Here is a 22,697-nt window from a genome sequence, read left to right as displayed (position 1 = left end):
ACACACACACACACAGAGGGAGGCAACCCGTAAGAGACTTTTAAATACAGAGAACAAACTGTGGGTGGGGAAAATCGGTGATGGGCATTGAGGAGGGCACTTGTTGGGATGAGCACTGGGTGTTGTATGTAAGTGAGGAACCACCGGAATCTACTCCTGAAGCCAAGAGCACACTGTATACACTGTATGTTAGCTAACCTGACAATAAATAATCTATATAAAAAGAAACACACACATGCACACACACGCACACATGTGCACACACACACACACAATTAGAGAACAACAAAAGCTATTTTGAAAGAAATAAAATAAAAAGATGTCAGACAGTAAAAATACCAAGTGTCAGTTAAAGGTACTTAGAGAGCACCGGAAGTGTGAATTAGAAAAATGAATAGAGCCTGTACGGTTTCTATCTCTCTGGCCACTTATAAAAAAGACGTGCCTCTGGGCTTGTGGTCTAATAAGGGATCTGACACATAGTCACAATAGTTAATAGTTAAAAAAAATATTAACTGAAGATCAGGACATTTGGAATTAATTATAATTAACACAGGTGTCCCAGTTTGTCCAATGGAAAAACAGAGGAGACATTTAACAAGGATCAAAGGGTCTCCTTTTCACGTTTTAGTAGTTTTTTATAAGTCACAGAAATTTCTTGGTGATATCAAGTTTTTTATTCTGTATCCATAAAATGAACAGAGAGAGTCAACCATTTTAGAGCAAGTCAGAATATACCTGACAATAATCACACTACAAAGATGCTTATGGCGATTGCTGGAGAAATATGTAGAACAAAGGCTGAAATTTACAGTGTTTGCAAGCAAAGAGTGGTCTTTAACTACCATGGATTATGAGAAGTAATGACTATGTAATTGGTTTCTAAGCTTAAGTTTTTTCTCCAAAAATATCCACACATAACTTATTTTCACATGCGTATCTTTTGCTTTCAAATGCATATCTGCAAAATGCATTTAGGCCAAGATTCAAAAAACTGAGGCATTATTAAAATATATTACATTTCTTTTTCCGATGTTCATGAAAGAGATCGACACACACACATGTAAACTTTTAGATCTAATTATCTTTACGTCAACTGAGTGCATATCTCTTTCAACTACGGTTATCCTTTCTACGGTGATTAAGCTCCAGCCTAGCAAGTGACGTCAGTAGCTTCCTCTAGATGTGCCTCTGTATTTTTTATCTAAATCCCACCAGAGTCTAGCTGTAACTTAATCCTGTTCCTCCTTGTTATATCCTCAAGGGAAATTAAGGCGAGCAATTAACCTAGGGATTTCAATTAAAACTCGGGACGACATTCATTTTTTTCTGTACAAGGAACCTGCCACCCACTGGGCTTGTTGGGGGTAGTCTTAACTTTGTTTTATCTGAGTATTTGTTTTATTTGAGTCACAGCTGATTGAAGCAGAGGTGTTTTAGTTATTTATTGCTGCATAAGAAACTACCTTAAAATTCAGTGGCTTAAAATAATAATCGTTCTCTTAAATACTTTCTATGTGGTCTCAGAGCTTTTATGCATGTCTGCCAAGCAAGGTGGTCAACACAGCAACTCCAGGCTCCAAGAGGGACTGCTGTTCTACCAAAGACCCGGGTAGAAGCTCCAAGGCTTCTTTTGACCTCACTGTGGAAGTTCTCCTTGCAGGTCACTTCTATATTCTATTTATCAAGCAGATCACTACTGCAAGGCCAGTGTTAAGGGGGGAATTAAGTTAGACTCCTCTGTTAGTGGGCAGTAGAAAAGAATTTGCAACCCCCTGTATTTTGCCACAGGCAGCAAATCCATAGGTTGGTTAGGGATGCAAAGCCAGGTTGAACAGGTCAACTAGCTAAATGACATTCCTCTTCCAGTAACCTGAAATTGAGAAATTGGTAAGGTGGGCCGATTAGCTATGATAAAGTGGAGTCACGGGTGTGTAAAGCCAGCTGAGAAAGGGGAGAGCAGTTATAGGCACACCTTGCAAGGGATTACACGGCTCCTGAGACAGAGGGAGATGGAAAGAACAGTTGTCTAATCCTCATATATCTTTATGATATTGCTCTTCCTGAGGTTACTTAGGTGAGACACTATTTCTTCAAACCAAAAATGTAGTGAGTCAGCTCTTCACCATCTGTAAACCATGTTTTTGCTAAGTTTTGACTTTAAAAACAAAGCACTACACATTACTGCATCTTTTGCACTAACATTTGCTTCTCCAAGTATTTCTCAGGGGAAATAGTTGAATAAAGTCTTCAGCACTAAGGTACAACCATAAAATGCGGAAAAATAATATATCAAGTCTCTGCTATGCTAGAAGTTGAAAAAAGTCAGCTGACTTTGAAACATTTTTCTCTCCAATGCCCATCACCTCGCTATTTGAACAGAAATTAGTCACTGATGGTCCACCTGTCGTATCCTTCTATCCTACAGATTAGGCTGAGCTCTAGAAAGGCAAAGAGTGGGTGGCAGGAACGCGGAACAGTTGAACCTCTCATTCGCGGAAAATTCATCCATGACTTGATGAATCCAATTGGACCATGTTTCAGCTGTACAAAACTTACAAAAATGTTAGAAATTGATTCCTGAAGACATCAACTGTAAAACAGCACTCCTTACATAATCAAAAGTTCCACTTTTCTTTCCTTAAAATTGTATTGCCATTTAGATTTTTTAAGGGCACAAACTCCATGTCTAAAAAATATCTCAGTCGACAGGTGAAAATTCATTAACATTTCAAAATCAAATATTCACAACTCTACTTCTGCCATGTGCCGTTCTACAGAATAAATCTGATTTTAAAGTCACTAAGACTGATTAGATCTGAGTCTTTAACAATGGATTCTTTTCTCCTGAGAAACACAGTTTTACTCCACACGCAGCTGGACTATTGAAGTAAAATGTTAGCGGATTTCATTAAATCTGGGATAAACACAAGCAGATTATTCTGGCCAGAACCAAAGTTGGCTGAGGTAGTAGAAATAAATACAACAAAGCCCCAAACCTAACCTTCTATTGACTTAGAAGACGACGACTGGCCTTTTGCTGTTGTTGTTGTTGTTGTTAAATTAAAGAACTTTATAGGAAGGCCAACCACCACTGCTCAAAGTAGTCTGCTCCTTTTTTGGGGTTCCATATAGGAACAGAACAAGTGGCTAAATCCGGAGAGTTTTAAAACAGTGCCCAAGAAATTGTCTAGGCAAACATTTTGCTTCAATGCTGAAAAGTCCCTTTTTTGTTATAAAGAAAAAGGAAGACATGGTCCTGATTTTTTTTTCATTTCAGAAAGAACCACTTATTTTTCTCCAGCTCATGTTGGTGTTCTAATCTCAACCATTTAATGTGCTTCTAATTTGAAAATTTTCAATCTGAAAAGAAAGCATACAACAAGTTTAAAAGGCACAGTGTTCTGCCGCTCATTTGCAGAGATTTTAATGGGATCAACAGAATAGGTCCCAAGTAAACACCTAAATCATAGGTTGGGAGGTCAGAACAAACCTGAAATGGCTTAGATATCATCTCTTACTTTGAAGGACTAATTATGTTCAGGTAAATAGCAATGCATTTGAAGCCCTTTCTGGAAGAGACATCATCATAGCTTTTGTGGAGCCTTCGTTTTCTTTCTTATGTCATTTCAACTTTACAGTGAAACAAAATAGTTCTCTTTCCTACACAACAGCGAAATTGAAGGTAAAGTTAGGCCATAATTTCTTTTTCTTTCTTTCTCTTTCTTTCTTTCTTTCTTTCTTTCTTTCTTTCTTTCTTTTTCTTCCTTCCTTCCTTTTTCTTCCTTCCTTCCTTCCTTCCTTCCTTCCTTCCTTCCTTCCTTCCTTCCTTCCTTCCTTCCTTTTTAATTTGCCATGTGCTTAATTTGTCCTTTCTGGGTATTCTCTTTAATGTATGTATACATGCTGAGAGGGGCCACATTTTGCTTAGTGAAGACCCTTTCCTGGGAGTGTGGAGATGTTTTAAGCAGAGGCAGGCATCCACAATGGCAGGCTGGCCCTCAGGATTCCATGCCCTGCAGCAAAAGCAAAAACTGGGAAAAATTTGTGGAGGTGGGGGAGGCGAGGGCCTGAAAACATTGTGTATTAGATAATAGATTCCATCCACCGGTATCAAATGAAATGGAAAATTTCTGTGGATTTTGTAGTGTCTGAAAACCGTATTTTTGCCTTTGTTAATTTTTTAGGCAAGGGTGCAGGCATTTTCCACCCTCCGAATGATTTAACATTGAATTAAACTGAATATTACCCTAATATTTGCACCATCCCAGAAACAGTTGCAAGTGGTTGTGAAAACCAGCTCTTCAAAAACTGTCCTCTAGTAGGAGGGTGTACTAACCAAAAGCTTGACTGCCACAGAAAATGACATTTTCAATAAATACAAATTCAAACATTTCTAAGGAGATTTTTGGTCTGAGCACGGCTGCGTAAGTCATCATCTTTCCTCTTCTCTTCTGGAAATCATAAAAGAAAACTCTCCATTGTAAGCCAAACTAGATGAATGTAATCCCTATGGTCTAAAATGCATGTACCGTATGTCGAAGGTCACTGAGATATGACAGACGCAGCCAGGCAAACGTGAAGAGGAGAAGCATGAAGAATTACAGGTGACCCTAGTGGGCAGAGCTCAGGAAATGGCAGGCAAAGTACACTTTCTGCAAAGGGTTCCCTCAACTAAAATATACAACTGGATTCCTTGTTAGTAACAATCTGTGGAGAAACGGGGGTTGGAGGCGGAAGGCTTCTTGAACCTGGTTTGTTTCAACGAGGTGGAGGAAATGAGCTGCAAAAGAAGAAATGTAACAACAGGCTGGCTACACTGTGGAAATCTATGTGTCTCCATGGCAGCAGAGAAGGACAGAATCTTTTATATTAAAAATATGGAAGGTTCCTTGGACTCTTCTCTTACAGGGAAAAATTTCCATGAACCCAAACTCATTCAATGATAGAGGTAAAGTGAGAAAACAATAACCAGGAACTGGGAAATCAATGATACGTCAAACTTTAAGACACAATTTGAAAAGGCTGTAAAACTTACAAACAGAGAAATAATACCTATCAAAAGAAATGTTCCCACGGTGCGGACAAGAAAGAGTGACAGAACATTTTACCCTGATTTAAAAAATCTTAGTGCATAAGCTCTATGTTGGAAGATCACCGTTCAGAAGTTTGACAACCTGAGGAATTAATGATTAAATAATAGCAAATAAAGTATGAGCTTGAAGAACTCAGATTTACAAAAAAAAAAAAAAAAAAGAAAGAAAGAAAAAATGAAATTGGAAGGAGCACTAGGAAGAATAGAAATTGAAGACAGTGAGGGAGCCTGGGTGGCTCAGTTGGTTAAGCGTCTGACTCCAGCTCAGGTCATGATCTCACGATTTGTGAGTTCGAGCCCCGTATCTGGATGGCTGCTGTCAGCAAAGAGCCCACTTCTTATCCTTTGTCTCCTTCTCTTTCAGCACCCCCCCCAAACTTGTGCTATCTCTCTCAAAATAAATAAACTAAAAAAAAAAAAAAAAAAAAGAAAAGAAATTGAAGATAGTGCATTAATGGATACAGATGCCAGATGAGATAAGTGAACGAAATAAAAGGAGGACTAAGAAAGAATTTAGGGGCACCTGGGTGGCTCAGTCAGTTAAGCATAGACTTTGGCTCAGGTCATAATCTCCCGGTTCATGAGTTCAAGCCCTGTGTCAGGCTCTGTGCTGACAGCTCAGAGCCTGGAGGCTGCTTCACGTTCTTTGTCTTCCTCTCTCTCTCTGCCCTCCTCTCTTTCTCGCTCAAAATAAACATTAAATTTTTTTAAAGGAAAGAATTTAAAAGATCAAGAAGAACAGCTACACAAACCGAATAAAAGAGTTCTAATAAAGAATTGGAATCCTGAAGAAGAAAACAAAATTGAATAAAATATTTATTCACATTTTATTTATTTTTAAATATGTATTTGTGTGAGAGAGACACAGTGGAGCTGGGGAGGGGCATAGAAAGGGAGATCCAGAGTACGAAGCAGGCTCCAGGCTCTGAGCTGTCAGCACAGAGCCTGATGTGGGGCTCAAACCGACAAGGCGTGAGATCATGACCTGAGCCGAAGTTGGAAGCTTAACCGACTAAGCCACCCAGGCACCCCTCAAGTTTTAATTCAAGAAAACATTTCAAAATTAAAAGCAACCACAAATGAGAATGAATATATTAAAAAGCTTACTATGTGTAAGGGAATATCAAACTGGAATGGTCAGCACCAAAATGTATTCTAGGAAAATCACTGCACTTTAAGGATCAAGCATTTGGGGACAGCAAGGCCCAAACAAAGCAAAACAAGAGATCCTTGTAAGGAGGGTCAAAGACTGGCCTCTGCTTTCCTAGGCAGGATTCAGCTAAATACAGCAAAGCAACACTCAAGATTTCGAAAGGAAGAAAAGCATAAGGCAGGGTGTATAGTCAGTTCAGTATCCCAGGTGGAACCCTTACCACCCCTGGTCCTGATGGGACAAGAACAAGGAGCAGTGCTGCTCACTGGAGAGCTCACATGTTAGGAGCCACAGGCTCTGGTTAGAGCCACTGCTATGGCCTGTGAGGTGAGCCAGGGGAAAAATATCTCAGCCTCCTTCCATCATCTCCTGCTGGGGTTCCCTAATGATTGAACGCAACCGAAAGCCAGCAAGAAGGATTAAGGCCTGCCCCTTAATCGATAGGCTTCCTTGCAGGTTCCTCCAGATTGGAGATGATCGCTATCCAAACAAAGCACCTACTAAACTGTAGCCACCAGCTTTTCTTGTACATTTTCCACACCTCTCTTGTCACAGCATCTCATTGTAATTTATTTGCCTACCTGTCTATCTCTTCTTGAGGCCTATGGACAGGGACTGTATCTGTCTTAATTCTGCATTCCTAGGGTGCAGGGATGGGGACACAAAGCTTTGGGTATTATGGGTTGGGTTTCTAAGTGCCTGGGCGTCCTGCTGGCAGAGGACGAAGCAGGAGTCTGGAGGAAAACCCAAACACCTAGGGTCATTACAGTCACATCACGATGATGCCAAGATACCGTAAAATTTTGAGAACCACTGAAATACATAACATATTTACAGATGACTATAATGCTATTATTATCAGGTTACTTGGGCTCTCTTAAATTAAAAACTATACATCCAAAAATCCTGAAAGAACTCTTGAGGAAGGCCAGAGGAGATTTCTTCCCCAATTTTTTGGTTTCCATGAGGACAGATTTCCCCTTCTGTCCTCAGACTCCTGGGAAGATGGCAGAGAATAAGGATCCCGAACGCACCTTCTCCCATGGATACACTGAGATTATAGCCGCATCAGTGCAATCAACTCTGAAAATGACCTCAAGACTATCAAAACACACTTCCCATAGTTAATCATAGAGAGGAGGCCTCGTTAAAAGGGTAGGAAGGGTGGAGAGGTAGAAAGGGGGGTCGGGAACCAAATTCCTGGCAAGACTAACCACAGATGAGAGGGACACCACATGCATGGAGAAGCGAGAAGGTCATAACCCACGTCAAGCATCTCAGATGTGGAGAACCTGCACTGGCAAGATGAGTCCCCAAACATTTGGCTTTGAAAACCAGGGGAGCTGAACTTCATGAGTTTTTACCAGTGGGTCTTTTATCAGTGGGTCTTAACTCTGATATTTTAAAAAATCAATGGACTTAGCTCCAGGAGAGCAGAGGGCAATAGAAAACTGAGTCCCCGCCATTAAAGAGCAAGCATGACAAATAACCCGGCCAAGATACGGCATAGAAGCAGCAGTTTGGAAAGCACCTGGGGCGAAGATTTATTTGCTAATGTCAGGATGTACACTGGAGAGGCAGGGGTTTTAAGAAACCTCTCCAACAGCAAAGCATGTGGCAGGTGCCAGTCCCAGCCACTAGTCCCTGTCCCACCTAGATAGCAGGACACCAGCGGACCCAGCACAAACACTCTCTACCTACCTCGCTAGCACTGTGCACCCTGTTTTTGTGTTCTCCTGTGGGTCCACCCCATCTAAGTCACCCCACTCCACAGGAGACCTTCCAAAGCAACCTCAGCATGGCAGGCACCATTCCAAAGTGACTCTTGCCCTGGGGAGAGGGGAGGATGACTATGTATACCGGTGTCCCTCCAGTCCCAGCAGCCAAACCTTACAGCCACCAGCACAGGGTGCCCTGCCAATTAGTAAGACTGTAGCCCCAGGGGACAGACTAGTGGCAGGAGGCAGGTCTGGCCCTGCCCATCAACAAAAGCCTTTAAGGGGACAATGCAGGGATAACAATCTGCAGTTCAGTGTGACCAGAGTCCCGGCAGATGGGCCGAAGGCGACATCTGTTCTGACTGCTGATGCCACCCAGGTACAAGCCTGCAGGGGCCTCAGATGGGCCCCCAGCAGCACAGGGACCAAACCCTGCGTAGGGCACTCATAACAGGGAAAGTGAGCCATTGCAGCCGACTAGGCTGAAGGCAACCGTGGCTCAGACACCACAGTAGGGTGCACACCACTCACTTAAGTGACACCCTGAAACGTCTGGTTCGGGAAAACAGGGACATTGCACTACAAAGTTCCACAGGAGCTCTTCTTCATAAGGCCACTGCTTGCAAAATCAGGAGATAGAGCTGATTTTCCTAATGCACAGAAACACAGAAGTTTAGAGAGAATGAGGAGACAGAGGAACATGTCTCAAATCAAAGAATAGGACAAAAACACTGCAAAAAAAAGTTAAATGCAATAGAGATAAACTATGAATGATTAAAAATTAAAAGTAATGATCACAAAGACACTCAATGGACTTGAAAAAAGAGTTGAGATCTTAATGAGAATTTCAACAACGAGACAGCAAATGTAAAAAAAAAAAAAAAAAAAAAAACGAAAACGAACCAGAGATTTAAAAAAAAAAACTTCAATAATTGAAATTAAAAATATACTAGAGGGAGTCAATAGCCTATTAGAGGAGGAAGAATGAAACCAGTGGTCTCGAAGACAGAGCAATGGAAAGCAACCAAGCTAAACAGCAAAAAGGAAGAAGAACAAAAGAATAAGTTAAAGGAACTCTATGACATATTCAAGTGTCATAGCATTCCCATTACAGGGATTCAAAAAGGAGAAAAGATAGAGAAGGTGGCAGAAAAGCTATGTGATAAAATAGTAGCTGAAAACTTCCCCAATTTGAGGAAGGCAACAGATACCCAGGTCTAGGAAGCACAGACAGCCCCCGAATAAAATTGACTCAAAAAGGTCTGTGCCAAGACACAGGGTAATTAAGTTACATGTAAGGGAAACTCCATACGTCCATCAGCTGGTTTTTCAACAGAAACTTTGTAGGCCAGAAGGAGCAGCATGATAGATTTAAAGTGTTGAAAGGAAGAAACCCACAACCAAGAAGCTCAACACAGGAAGGTTATCACTCAGAATAGAAGGAGAGAGAGAGTTTCTGGGACAAACAAAAGTTAAAGATGTTCATCACCACTAAACCAACCTTACAAGAAACATTGAAGGAAATTCTTTGACTAGAAAGAAAAGGCAATGCAACGGTCAGGAGTAAGAAACACACGAAAGGAAAAATATTCGCAGGTAAATGCAAACATATAATAAAAGTAGATTAATCAGTTATGAAACCATTATGGAAATTATAGCGCAAGAGCAAGAAAATGGATTATATTTATTAAAACTCAGCGAAAGGATTTATAAAATAAAAGAATGTAAAGCAAGTCTTCATGTACATAAAGCATGGGGAGAGGAGTAAAATTTTAGTGCTTTTGGAATGGATTCCAACTTAAGCAACCACCAACTTAAATGCTTTATGCCTAAGATGCTATATATAAACCTTATGGTAACCACAAATCAAAAACATATCATATATAAAGGCCCCAACTGAGGGGTTAGGGCTTTAACATGGGACATTGGAGGAGACACATTCTCACTGTAGCAACAGGGTTCACGTATAGAGAGTTATTGTGACCTCAGGATTGAGCCATATTCTCAAAAGCTCTATTAGTGACAAAAGCTGACTTTATCTCCATCTTCCGGATTCTCTCAACTGAATCAGAACATAGTAGGGGTGAAATACATTCATCTTTTCCTCCCCCCCCGCCCCCCCCCCGCTGTTTCACTTCCTTTCTTCTCCCTTCATCCCTTTCTTCAGGGTCAGAGGGATCAGTCACAGCCCTCAGTCCATGGCACATCATCATCATCGCTGGATCACATAAGGACCCTAATTTTGTTTCTCATTCACTGACAACCTCAAATCCCAACAGAACTCTGAGTACAAATCCAGGATGCTATGTTCCTTTCCTTTTTTAAAGTTGGAATTTGCAGTTCACGGCTCACTGTCAAGATCTCCAGATAATTAGCCGTTGCTACGTGCCACAGCAAACAACGAATTAAAGTCACTTTTAAACATTTTAACTGAAGTCACTTTCATTTTGGTTCCTTCCTGAGAGCGGAGGCCTATGCTATACACTTGAAGTAAAATGTGTATTTATAACAACATCTTATTTTCGGTCCTTGGAGCTGATGCAATTAACTTTAATTTTGCGACTATAGCATGATAAAGTTATTCCTTCTCTCAAAGATGTAACCTTTGTGGAATCCTTGAACGGTGTAAGCCATCCCTGAAACACGCAGGAAATTTCTTGTGCTGCCAAGATCTAGCCCCCCATCAGGCAAGATGTCTTTGGTGGCACTGGTCACATAGTGTTCCACCATGGTCACCTTCTACTGGTCAGGCTCAGGGGTGGTGGCTTTTGTCTTTCTTAGTATATCTTAGAGCCTGAAATCTTAGAGCCTGCATTCAAAACTGCTTAAGTGCTCTCTCTCGCTCTACACCCCACCCATGGGGGAAAACCCAACGACACAAGAACATCTAGATATTAAAGGAGTGGCATAGAAGCAAATGAACCCATGGCTTTCTCCATTTGTGTGCCTTTCTAGATGGGTGTGGAGATAAAGCTCCTTCTTGACCACACCTTCTAGGGGTGTGTGGCCCTGGATTAACCCTAGTATTCAATCTAGGGGGACGCGTAGACTGAGAGGACCGAAGCTAGATTCTTCAAGCAGACATATACAGACCGCAAACTGCCATGGCCCAGAGCGTCATAGGGGCCCTGTTTTTATGGTTTTGTTCTCCTGGATTTCCCTTCAGACCAACAGCCTGCGGTTAACCAGGTCACAGACCCCAAAGTTCCTTGATTCAATTTGCGGAGAATTATAAATTGGTTTATTTACTCTAAAGCTTAAACTCTCATCGGAAGCCTGGCTGATCCCGGTTTAGTGTTTTTATAGCGCTTAAATTTTTTTTCCAATTCCCATCTCCTTAGAAAAGTAAACATCTTTAATACTGTAACACAATTTTTTTCCTTTCTTTTTTGTCCCAAGGGTGGAAAATCATAGCAACGTTATTTAGAGTATCTCTCACCCACTCTCTTGAACAAATTAGGACATGGCATTTCGTATGGAAAAGTCTGAAACCCATGGCTCTCTCTGGGGAGTTTCTTTCATGGTTTCCATTCTGAGTTTAGCTCCTAGTGAAGTTAGCTGGATGACTGACTTCTTCCCTCAATCACCCCAGTTGTATACAGAGAGAGACTTTTGGAATATGCTTTTCTGTCTATTCAGGGATACCCAATTGTGTCAGCCAAAAAAACTTCTCAGAGTCTCAGATAGCAGGTGCTTCGAAAGCTGAAAAGGTCCCACACCACACCTCAACCACCTTCTATTTCCACCTCAGTCGCCTTCTACTTGTCAGGCTCAAGGGCAGGGGCTCTGTCTTTCTTAAAGAGTGAAATCGTTTATTGTGTACAAGGTTCACAGAAGGTTCATATTGTGTCCGTTTTGTGCCCTGGAGCGCACGAGAATCCTATTCCAATTCTGCTAGTTGGACCGACCATGAGGTCGATCTGCAGAAACTCGTGTTGCTCCAATCCAAAGACCGTGTGCTCCCTCAAAAGCAAAGCACCACAAATTAAACCATCAATAAAAGATAAACATTTAAATAAATTGATCAATGCAAATGTGGCCACAGTAAAATTTCCCCGTGTATACTTCATTTTAATGCGAATATTAAAAACTGAAGGATAATTATTATCTAAATATCCAGATAATCTTAAAATATTGCATGTCGGAAAAATTAGTTTTCTGAGATTCCCATATTAAAATGATTATGTAACTAACTGAAAAGAGTCTCTCGTACGAGTGTCTATTTCTACATTGTCACAGTGCTTAGTATTTTAAACGTTTCTCGTGTTTATCTTATTTTCAGGACCTTTACCTATATAACTAAGATGCTATGTTTATGATGCCCACTAAAGGACACAGAAAGGGGGAAATCTTGGAAGAAATCTGCGTTGTCACAAATCCTTCTGTTTGGTTCTTTTGGGGTTCAGTTATTTACTCTGCTTTTCATTTCCTTTCATACTCTTTGTCTATATGTGGGCATCTGACCAAAGAACCAGCTAAATAATTCGAACTCCCCACAACAAAAACAAGACAAAACTCAAAGCTTTTTAGTTGAGGTTATATAGAAATTCTGCGTTTTTATATAAATGTATAATCTTAGCTCTGATTCAGGAGAACAAAAAATTAAATCTGTTTCCTGGGATATTTAACTAAACGACACGAACAAAAAGATTTTTTTAAAAATTCCCACGTGACCTCCCGTAATAGGAGTTTAAGAAAGTGTTTAATAATTCCTGGGAGATAATGTTAACTTTTATTCAAGCAGTGATTTGGCAGAATAAATGGCAGTTCTCCAACACCTCTAACCACAGCCCCAGGAGTCCTATCTGCACTCAAGAAAAATAAACCTCATCTCCAACACACCACCAGTACTGTGAACAGTCTGCCACAACCTTAGAGAACACACATAAATGAGAGGGATTTACATTAAAAATCAGGGATCGGGGCGCCTGGGTGGCACAGTCGGTTAAGCGTCCGACTTCAGCCAGATCACGATCTCGCGGTCCGTGAGTTCGAGCCCCGCGTCAGGCTCTGGGCTGATGGCTCGGAGCCTGGAGCCTGTTTCCGATTCTGTGTCTCCCTCTCTCTCTGGCCCTCCCCCATTCATGCTCTGTCTCTCTCTGTCCCAAAAATAAGTAAACGTTGAAAAAAAAAAAATCAGGGATCATTTTTCAAACACGAAGGACAAAGTGTCTTGGAAACAAGTAGGTAGGACCCGTATTGAGGTATCCTTAAGAATCAAATCTCCCCGCCCCCCGCAAACCAACCCGGGCTCCTTACTACCATGCCATTCATTTTAAACTGCCCTCCAGCCAAATCAGACCTTTCTTTGTTCTCCATCCTTCCACCCACGCAAAGCCCTTCCAAAGGGCCAAGTCTTCCCCAATTGCTTAAAATTTCATCATTCACCAATGCTCCAAACATCATTCAGGCCTTCCTGGCAAACTTCTTTTCAGTCCACAAGACCCAGCTCAAAATTTCATCTTTTTGGTGAAGTCATTCTTGATTACCCATTTAGAGTTCATTTTTCTCTCCTTTGGCTTCCAACTGTAATTTTTTTTCATGTCTCTAAAATGACTCGCAGAGCACTGTGTTGCCATCGTTTGCACATAGGTCTCCCCACCGTGCTCCAATCTACTCATCTTTGTAACATCTACAATTAGCACATTTTCTAGAACAGAACAAGGCCTAAATATTAATTAAAGGAAGGGATACGTGGTTTTACAATGGGTATACTGAAAATCATGAATTGTAATCAAATTTCAGCTTATTATTCCTTAATTCTTCTGCTGTATTAAGCTTTATCCAAAATAAGATATAGTTCCTCTATTATTGGAACAAAAATCATGGCAACCCTCATGTGGTCGCTATTCTAATCTTTTTTAATGTTTATTTATTTTTTGAGAGAGAGACAGACAGACAGTGTGAGTGCGGAAGGGGCAGAGAGAGAGAGAGGGGAGACACAGCATCTGAAGCAGGCTTCAGGCTCTGAGCTGTCAGCACAGAGTCTGACACAGGGCTCGAACTCATGAACCATGAGATCATGACCTGAGCTGAAGTTAGATGCTCAACTGATTGAGCCACCCGGGCACCCCATGAGTTGTCTATTCTAATGCAGTAAGTGGTCTCAGGCTAGTAATTTGAATGTCCAGAAGTTTAGATTTTTCATTTGAAGTGGAGAGCAGGTAAAAGAAAACTTTATTACTTAAAGTACAAAGTGTTCTCTTTTTTAGAAACAATCACGTTTGCAGAATTACTGAAAATACAATTTTTTTTTTAAATTTTATTTGGTATGTTTCATGAACTTTCCTGAACCATTTGGGAACTTGATGGCCTAATTCCCCATCACCTGTGTGTACTTCAGTCAGTATTTCCTACAAACAAGGATACTCTCCTGTAACTACAACATCTTCATGAAAACCAGGAAGCTGACACTGAAACAGTACTCTTATCTTATCCTTGGGTCCCATTCAAGTTTATTCAGTTGTTTTAAATATATTTTATTTTTAGCAAAATGATCTCATTCAGGAGCACCTGGGTGGCTCAGTCATTTAAGCTTCCACTTTGACCCAGGTCATGATCATACAATTGTTGAGTTCAAGCCCCACATCGGGCTCTCTGCCGTCAGCACAGAGCCTGCTTTGGATCCTCTATCCACCCCCTCTCTCTGCCCCTTCCCCCATTCATGTGCACGCTCACTCTCTCTCTCTCTCTCTCAATAATAATAAATAAATTTTTTAAATGCTCTGGTTCAGAATTATGTTTCATGTCTTTTCGTCTTTAAGTTTGGAATAATTCCTTAATCTTTCCGTGACTCTCATACCTTTAACATGTTTTTTAAAATTTATTTTCGGGGCGTCTGGGTGGCTCAGTTGGTTGAGCGTCCGACTTCGGCTCAGGTCATGATCTCACGGTCTGTGAGTTCGAGCCCCACATCAGGCTCTGTGCTGACAGCTCAGAGGCTGGAGCCTGCTTCGGATTCTGTGTCTCGCTCTCTCTCTGACCCTCCCCTGTTCAGGCTGTCTCAAAAATAAACATTAGAAAAATTTTAAAAAATAAAATTTATTTTCAAGTTAGTTAACATACAGTGTAGTCTTGGCTTCAGAAGAAAAACCCGGTGATTCATCTCTTACATGTGACACTCAGTGCTCATCCCAAAAGTGCCCTCCCTTGAAGATTTGCTTTGCTGTGGCCCTTGTATGGGGTTTGTGCTGTCTCTTCGAGTTTGGGTTCAAGCCATGCCCTCTGAAAAAACTACTGCAGATGTGATGCTGTGTTCCCACTGCAGCCCATCAGGTGGCATGGGATTTCAATTTGTCCATAACTAACGATGTTCGTTTGAGCACTTGATTAATTGCTCTTTGTAAGAAGAAGTATTTTGTGGGAAAGTACTTTGAAACCGTATAAATACCACATTCCTGATATCAAATTGTCAATATGGTCATTTTTGCTTACATTTGGATGAACTCATGGTTTTCTATTTCACTCATTGCTACTATTATTTATATCAGCGTTCACTGCCCCAACTTGGGCAAGGAGGAAATGAAAAAGGTCTCCATTTTGTTTTGTTTTTTTGGATATGTCTGCATCATTTTCTGACTACTTCCTTATCTTCTGGTACAACAAAATGTTCCAGGTTTATCTCCTACTTTGGCCCAATCTGGGAATCAGCCATTTGTCTAAGGAGGTCTGGTGTCTATTATTGGAGAATGTTATTTAGAAGCGAGATCTGGATGTTAGGTGTCCTCAATGGTGCTGGGGTGTCCATTGATCCCAATGGACAGATCTAGGAGATATATATACACACACACATACATATACATATATGTATATGTATATATACATACACACACATACACACATACTTATAAGTATATAAATACATATTAATAAATACTTTTACACATATATACATGTATATATATCCATACGTGTTAATGTGTACATATATAAACACACACACACATAGATGTGTGCATAGATCATGACCTGTGTATATATACACACATTTATATTTAATTGATCTGTCTGCCTGAACCATGAGTTCGATTATCTCCAGTCCCAATCCAACATCATGTATTTTATTTTAGTTTTCTTCCTTTCCATATTTTTAACTCCTTTCTCTGGCAATGAGAATCCTGGCTCCAATGATCCTTATTATGTTTACTTACTTGATCAATCCCCCATATTAACTAAAATCTCATCTATAACACTGAATTATTCAGGAAGACAAGGAAAGAGAATTCTACGTTTTTACATTTCCATTTAAAGACAGAACTTGTTTTTCCCCATGCTCAGGCTAGAAATAGGTGACTACTGGCCTCTGGTTGATGCAGAGAATTTAGAGAATGGAAGCTGGTTGGCTTACGTTTTTCCTCCCCTCTCACTTGCTTTCCCACTCTCTAGTGGTTTGTGGCTGCTAAGGTCAAAGAAGGCAAGTTAAGGTGTTGGGGACAGAGATAAGATGATAAGTCAGTTTTTTTTTTTTTTTTTAATCTATGTGGTTTCATGAGCCCTGCACTGACAGATGGTTAAATCTGACTCCAATAGTCATTTTTAAGACTGCTTGGGAGTCTCCACAAGTGTTCCCCCCAAAGGAAATTCCCTTGGTATTTGCAACACTTCTTTCTTTCAGTCACCCCGAATGTCCCTTCAACTTCAACTTCTTTGGTGCCCTATCCTTAACAGAATCTCAATATTGAGGTCTTCTCACACTGTTGTAGAAATTCTCTTAGACAAAGTTGAGAATACTCCATCTCTTCACTTTTTTCTGGTGGGCTAGAAGTTCACATTTGGTACCCAGAAGCATCCCTCGCACCAGTAAGTTCTGGAAGAAGAAAACATCCATGTAGCTGCCTATGGTGGACATATTTCTCACCCTCTGTGTACCCTGCATAGGAGTCGGACACCAATCCTTTGTGCCTCCCTACTGGAGAGAATACATGTCAGTGCTCCTTGGCTGATCTCATGGAAAACCCTCTTCACTAGGGTTCACTCCACTTGAGAAAAAGAAGGTAGCTCTGCTCCCCCAAAAATGTTTCCAAGTATTTCTATTTTTCTCCATATTCTGATCCATTTTTTACCCTGAATCTGCCCGACAGATCCAAGTTTTTGTTTCCTTTGTGAATTTGGCATGAGTTGGTTTGCCTCAAACCCATTTTGGTACATGATTTCTACCATATGGGTAATTAACTTGAAACAAGCAGAAATAGTCCTATTTTAACACAATCAGCTTTGAATGAAGAAGTTAAAAGCTGAGAGAGAAAAAAAAGAGTGTAGTCTCATCTTAACTGCATAAGAGACTTCCTCTACCCTTAATCTTAGACCAGATGCACCTCTCTGTCCCCGAGACTTATGTCCTCTGGTATCAACTACTCATAACTCTCACAATCTCCCTGTCCCATGTTCGGTCACTGTCATGGTCATTTTTCAATGGGGATTTTCAACATGGATAAACATTTTTCAACACAAATTTTTCAATGTGAATACCCACTCGAGACCTGGACTTTCTTCAGGTTTTGGGCATGCATCAGTCAACAGAACAAAAATTCTTGCCTTACAGCATTTGCAGTATAGTCAGAGAGAAAGACGGCAAATAAGCCAAAAACGTGTGCCATAAATGTCAGGTAGAGACAAGTTCCATGCTAAATAAATAAATAAGTAAGTAGGTAAGTAAGTAAGTAAGTAAGTAAATCAGTGCCAGTGGATAAAAACTGACGGAAATGAGTGAATACTGGTTTAGTTAGAATAGTTAAGGAAGGCTCATCTGAAGTGACATTGGGAATCCACCTGAAGGCAACTGGAGGACTAGTCAGGAATTGCTGGGAAAGAGAATTCCAGGTAGAGGTAACAGCCAAGTACCAAATACCAGTGGCAGGGCAAAGCTTGACATGATCCAAGAAAAACAAGAGGCTATTACAGCGGAAGCAGAGTTAGCAGGGGGTTAAGTGGTAAGCAATGGGCCAGAACATGTAGGGCCTCGTATGCCATGGCACAGATTTCAATTTTATTTTGTGCTCAAAAGGAAAACACCCGAGTGCTGGTTTTGAGCCGCACGGTGGACTGCTTGCTCTCTCAGCCATGTTCGTGTTGCTGATCACGGAAGGCCCGAACTTGACAGACAAGGCTTCCTTCACGGTGGGAAGCCATTTTTGTGCTTCCTATCTCCACTGCCAACACAGACTAGCCGATCGCCTCACTTACACATCTTTTTCCATCTTTTTGGTATCCAGGGTATTCCATACATCGCAGCAGAATTTTATGCTAAGAACTTAGTCTTTCGCAGATGCCCTCATCCTTTTGGGTCTTTGTTTTTCTTTAGCCCAATTTTAAGACATTCCCCTGAACGGTTTCTGGTTTTCCACCTCACCTCACTGCCCCATTCTTCACACTATTTTCCATAGCTACTCGATGCTGCATGAACAGTCCTCGAGCACCCCTGCCTTCACTCTCTCAGTAAGCCTATTTTTAAATATGTATTTCTAGTTTCTGGCTTATCTAACAGACAGTAATCACCAGTTCCAGTAATTACCATACATACCTATTTCTGTCTAAGTTACACTGACAATGAAACAAGAGACAAGGCTTCCGGAAAGAGATTATCCTTAAGATGATTTTAGAAGAATCATTAGGCTTTAAGTTGGAGCAAGGGTGGTGGGGGCAGGGGAGAGTAAGGGAGGAGGGAGCAGCGGGGTGGGGAGTGCCATACGGCAGGTAAAAAGAACTTCACGTACAGAGGTGGAGAGGCGTGAAAAGTACATTGGAAAGTGGAAGCGGTTTGGCACAAGTGATGATAATGGTGTGTGTATGACCAGGGTCAGGGGAATGAGCACATAGAGATAGAGAAGTTGGAAGATACTGACGTTATGCTAAGGAGTTTGAGTATCATTCTGAAGGCAATCCAAGGAAGGATTTAAGTGGGGGGGGGGGGGGGGGGATAACACGGGAGAAATAAAGTATTGTACCACATAAACCAAAAAAATGAAGAAAAGAGCTTATTAAATTGGCAGCTTGTAACTAAGTATTCTAAAGCTATGTTTCTTTTCTTTTTTTTTTTTTTTTTTAATTTTTTTTTTCCAACGTTTATTTATTTTGGGACAGAGAGAGACAGAGCATGAATGGGGGAGGGGCAGAGAGAGAGGGAGACACAGAATCGGAAACAGGCTCCAGGCTCTGAGCCATCAGCCCAGAGCCTGACGCGGGGCTCGAACTCACGGACCGCGAGATCGTGACCTGGCTGAAGTCGGACGCTTAACCGACTGCGCCACCCAGGCGCCCCCTAAAGCTATGTTTCTAATAACCGATAGTCAAAATGGAGATCGCAAAATGTTTTCTTCCTTCGCTTAAATCTCTTGAGCACATACCTAAGATACTTAAATCATACGATTTTCCACTAGAGTTATCAAAAATGGATCAGAAAAAGATACAGAAGAAAATACAATGAAAGGAAAAAAATTGGCTTTGCAATTAGATTCAGTTTATGCTGCCTTGGTTCCTGTTATTGGTAAAGACCATCTGTCTGGGATAAACATTCAATTTAAGTAAGTGAAAGCACAGTCTTGAGTGATATAGATCAAATCCGCTACAGAAAACAGCTCTTAAGGAGATTGTTTTTTAGCAATGTGAGCTTCTGAGACATATGCAGTGTTCAATCATTACATAATTGTCACAGGGACTAACTTTTTGTATAGATAATTAATATCTTGGAAGAGCCGTAAGAAGTGTGCCTCAGGGAAACAGAAGTTGGGGAAAAATGTACAGAATAAAGTGAAACATAGAAAATGCTTGCGTGAGGAGTCTATATGTGAAAAAGAAGATGCCATTCATTTAAATGTTTATCGATCACCCAATGTATGGCAGGCATGTAATGGTTCCGTTTCTCTGGAGAACCATAATACACAGGCTGAGAAAGGAGAGCGTGTTGAGGGGATGGCTGAAAAAGGAACAAAAGGTGGGCAAAGAGACAGCTACAGCCCTTCAGAGAGCTGGCCAGAAGAATGACCAGGGGCCAATGTTTCAAGACCTACAAAATAGGGGTCTAATCATTTTTTGCAAAAAATTTTTTTTTTTACTTCAACTAAGACTTTTCTTATCTGCCTTATTTCCCACTAACTTCAATTAATTCAGATTGAAACATCTATCTCAGTTTATTAACATTTAAAAAAAACCCTGAATTCCTCCTATGCAGAAAACCTCATCAACACCAGTGTCTAAAGATTTTTGAATGTGCACATCAGCAAGAATTTTGCGCTTATACTTCTCATATTCATGTTTGTTTAATTGTAAAGTTCTTACTATATCAATCTATAAGTTCTATAAAACATGAAAAAAATAAATTTTATATTGTGACATGAAGGTGAAATCATATTTAAGTGAACTATTTAAGTTATTTAATGATAGTACTTTTTTCTTTCACAAAAAATTATTCATTTAGAGAAGCACAATATGGTACAAAGTGTCTCATTTTTAAAAATCTTGCATTAATATTCTGGGTACAGCAATTCAAAGAACTAAACCTAATTTCAGGTTATTTGATGTAACCATTAGTTCTATTTGCTTTGTTAGTGGAGAGAGATACTTTATCAAGAGCTCCAACAGTAAGAAATAAATGCTGGCTCCATTTACCAAATCCTAACATTCAGGGGTGCCTGGGTGGCTCAGTTGGTTGAGTGTCCAGTTCCTGACTCTTGACTTTAGCTCAGGTCACGATCTTGGGGTTTGTGAGTTTCAGCCCCCCCAGTGGATTCTGTGCTGGCAGTATGGAACCCGCTTGGGATTCTGTCTCCTTCTCTCTCTCTCTGCCCCTCCCATGCTTGCTCTCTCTGTCTCTCTCAAAATAAAAATAAACTGTAAGAAAAAACCTCCCGACATTCCTTTTTCAACTCCAGCCAATGATTAGGAAAAGGTTTTTGTTGAACTCTTTCTAGAAACTTTCAATTTTCCCTAATGTTTATCAATTGTCCTTCAAGACAATTAGGAAGCAGATGCATTTTTGTATTTTTGACAAATGATTTCAAAATTCTCTCAAGGTTTTTACTTGAAAGATTTTTAAAACAACTTATAAATGAGGTATGCAATTTTAAGGGCAGAGAGTTATTATATTCAAAGAGTTAGTATATAAATAAAAAAATAAAATAAAATAAAATAAAATAAAATAAAATAAAATAAAGGAGGGAAATCAGTGTCTCAAAAGCTTAACTGAGCACAAGATAGAACATTAGATGATACTAAGGAATCACTGTTTAAATAAATTTTTTGAAGGGGGAAAAAAAAAAGAGTATAGATGACATAGGCCATCTTCAACATTCAAATCATCATACTAACAAATCCTACTTTCAAGATACTCTTTACATAGCACATGTTTTTTTTAAAAACGGGGAGTTTGGGAAGATGGCAGAGTAGGAAGATCCTGAACTCGCCTCGTGTCATGGACACAGCAGGATAACAGCTACATGTGTGTGATTAACTCTGAAAATGACCTGAAGACAGACAGAAAAGGCCTTTCTGGCTGGTAACAGAATGTCACATCAAAAAGGGTAGGAGGGGCTGAGAAACTGTTAGGGACCAGATCTCTAGTGGGACTAATCACAAACGGTTGGGACATCACAGTCATAGAAAAGCAAGAGGATCAGACGCCACACCAGGCATCCTTGGCACTGGGGACCCACAATGGGAAGACCGGTCCTCATAATGTCTGGCTTTGCAAGTCAGCAGGGCTTAGCATTGGGAGCTTTAAAAATCAGTGGGCTTGACTCCCATAGAGCCAAGGCGTGATAGAAGATGGAGTCCTCGCCCTTAAAGGTCCAGCATACTAAATAATGTGGCCAGATATATAGCACAGAATCAGTAGTTTGAAAAGCCCCTGAGGTATACATGAGACTTACTGAATAACCTTAGAACATGTGCTAGAGGAACAGGGATCTTCAGGATATGTCTTTGGGAACATAACTGCTGGTGGGCACCATTTCTCTTTTCCTCTCCCAGCCTAGAGCCTGACATCTGCAGGAGCCAGCACTACTATTCCATCTACCTTGCTCACACAGCATGCCCAGCCCTAGTGTTCCCTTGTGGACCGACCCTCTGCAACACACCTGCCACAGCATGCGTTCCTCCAAAGGGGTTTCTGGCCCCATCAAACCCAGGAGGCAGTTCCAGTGGGATCACAGTAGCTCCTACCCTGGGGAGCGAAGCAGATAGCACTCATCAGCATGCCTGCAATACCTGGACCCGGGCTGCTTAGCGTGCTGCATTGGGGGCTAGCCCTGCCCTTTGATGCACCTGAGTCTGTGGCAGAGAGGCTCATTGAAGACACCTCGGCTGAGTACTGGCCTTGCCCACCAACGAGCCACAACAAGGCAGCCACAGGTCAATCTCTCAACACCATGAGGAGCACAATCCTCTTCGACCCTATTGGTAACCATTTACCAAAGCCACTAATGAACATGCAAAATGGCAAAAGGTAACGATAATTTTAAAAGCAACAAGAGAAAAGACAACAGTTACATACACGGGAAAGTTCCTAAGGCTATCAGCTGATTTTTCAGCAGGAATTTTGCAGGCCAGAAGGGAGTGCATGATATATTCAAAGTGCTATAAGGAAGAGATCTGCAGCCAAGAATATTCTATGCAGCCAGGCTACAATTCAGAAGAGAAGCAGAGATAAAGAGTTTCCCAGCTGAACAAAAACTAAAGGAGTTTATGACTACTAAATCAATTCTGCAAGAAATATCAAAGGGGACTCTGAGTGCAAAGT

The sequence above is a fragment of the Puma concolor genome, chromosome B1 (genome assembly GCF_028749965.1).
Source record: "Puma concolor isolate L17-30 chromosome B1, mPumCon1.1.hap2, whole genome shotgun sequence".
Taxonomy (NCBI): Eukaryota; Metazoa; Chordata; class Mammalia; order Carnivora; family Felidae; genus Puma; species Puma concolor.
Note: the sequence above shows the minus strand (reverse complement) of the source record.